Raw genomic sequence first — 2,501 nt, 5'->3', positions numbered from 1 at the left:
GAATTGTGTTTCACCATACTTCTCCCTAGAGGCTTGATGACTTCTTCAGTGGATTCCTGGTCTGAAAATAGAGAATTTGTGTTAGGTGACTGTCTCAGACTCCTGCTTGTCCATTCTCAATTTCTTTATATATGTTTTACCAGTATTCTTACTGGATGCCCACATGTTTTTCCCTTTGTGATGCAGTATTCAAGTAACCTTTTCCCAACTCCTTGTGTCAAGCTCTCTAGGCTGTCACTGCAGTGACTACAGTAATTGATACTTCTGATGGTTAAGCACCACCATCTACCTTTGATTGTTTCAGAATCCTCTCATCACCATGGTCCTGAGGGAGCTTAGTTGTTAATGTCTTAACCTACCCGAAGTCCTGGCTACAGGGGAGTTTCCAATGAACATTTTTAGAGAAGCTAATGTACTCACCAGGACATTCCTCATGGCCTTAGTGAATGGCATGTCTTCTGAGCTTAGCTATGGAACATAATCATCTGGAAGGTTTTTTGGCCACACATAGTATATCCATTCCACTATTCTTACTCTTCTGAGCCTTTTCTCTTTCTCCACATTTGCATGGCAATTTTGGCATTTCAACTTCATTTAGCACAGACCACCACTTTTTCTATACTTCTAGGAACAATGCTAATAGCAAGTTCTCATCATCCCCACTCAAATCCATAAATTCTTCTTTATCCAATTTTATGTTAAGGATTCTGCTGTGTGTTAATATTTATCAAAACTTATCAATCTGTCTATGTAAGATCTGGGAATATCACCTTATGTCAATTCTACCTCAATTTTTCAAAAGTGTTACAAATCCAGTTCACCCAACAATCAATTTTCTGAATGCCAATTCTTTACTTGTGAGATAGCTTTTTTCTTTCCTCCTTTCCTGAATCTGACTTTGCTATTTCAAATTCAAATGAGTGATCTTGCATTGAAAACAAGTAGCTGCCCCTCTTTTTTCACTCATATGTTCTGTACTGGCCTCAGAAGCTCTGAAACCTTAAAGCACGTTTCAGACAAGTTTGTGGCAGCTGTTTCATTCCAAACTACAGGAAAAGGAGTAAAGGCAGAGCAAGACACAAGGACATGAGATAAGAGATGACAGTAAACCTGCCTTAAGTGAAAGCTCATGCATTTGCATATAAAACCTCTGCATAAGGGCAGTGTGGCAGCAGAGGATGGGCCCAGGCCCCATAAGAAGAAAAGCAAACCTTCAACAGATTGTTAGAAAAGTTTCTGTACCTCCATGTGAGTACAATAAAAAAAAAAATAAAAAAAAAAAAACCTTCCCCCAAAATCTTTCTACTATATTAAAATTTCAATAACTTGCAGTGATTTTTCAAAGTTCCTTTTCTAGATTCCTCTTTTTTTGTTTGTTTTTAACGAGGTAAATTTGCATGGCTGATGCTTCTAAAACATCCCAAACTTTGACTGCATAATGTAATATGTATGATTTACTCTGTGCAACACAGGCCATATATCTATTTATGTCCCACTTCTTTTCCTTGTGATGAAAGTGATTACATTTCTGCTGAGATTTACTTTTTTAAAAAACTTTGTATTTTATATTGGAATATGGCTGATTAACAGTGCTTGATAGTTTCAGGTATACAGCAAAGTGATTTAGTTATACATATACATGTATTTAACCTTTTTTCAAATTTGTTTGCCATTTAGGTTGTTATATAATATTAAGCAGAGTTCCCTGTGCTATACCTTAGGTCCTTGCTGGTTATCCATTTTAAATACAGCAGTGTGTACATCTAATTGGAATATGTGTATCATGCTTCTTTTATGAAATGTAACAGGACTCTTTTGCTTGTTTGTTTTGTTTTACTTTTTTTTGGAAAATTGTCTACAGTATGCCCAGCTTTAAAGAGACCTTATCTTTCATAAAATCACACAGACAACTAAAAAACATAACCCAATATCAATAATATAACTGCACCGTGGATGTTTGAAGTTTTCTTGGATGGCTAAATGACAAAGAAAAGTAAACTTACTACTCTGATTTTCTTTTTCAAGAGAGTAATCATATTCCACACTACAAAAGTAGTATCTTCCTACAGTAAAGTCATAATCAGTCATCATTTTCTTCAACATTTATGATGGTCCTTAAAACTCATAAAGTTTAATCAAGTAATTTAAGGATTGCTTGATTTACTTTTAGTTAATTACAAGCAAAGAGTTGGACATGACTGAGCGACTGAACTGAACTGAACTGAGCTGAATAACAAGCAAGCCCTTTAATAATTTAAATCTTTCCTGATTTTTTTTTTTAAGTCTGGTGCTTAAATATAACATTGAAATTTCTATATTTCTTTCTAGCTTTGTTGGAGTGTTGTGCATTTTCAAACATGAAAAAATTAAAAAGCATAAAGTATGAAAAATATTTGCAGTAAACATGATCAACTATAATCATATATTCTTGAAGAATGTAGAATTCATGCAATTCACAGGAGAATAATGACAGATGATCAGTAAACATGTTGGGGAATGTT

Source organism: Oryx dammah, unplaced genomic scaffold (assembly GCF_014754425.2).
Source record: "Oryx dammah isolate SB20612 unplaced genomic scaffold, SCBI_Odam_1.1 HiC_scaffold_3, whole genome shotgun sequence".
NCBI lineage: Eukaryota > Metazoa > Chordata > Mammalia > Artiodactyla > Bovidae > Oryx > Oryx dammah.
The sequence above is the reverse complement of the archived record's forward strand: the minus strand, read 5'-3'. Positions refer to the sequence as shown.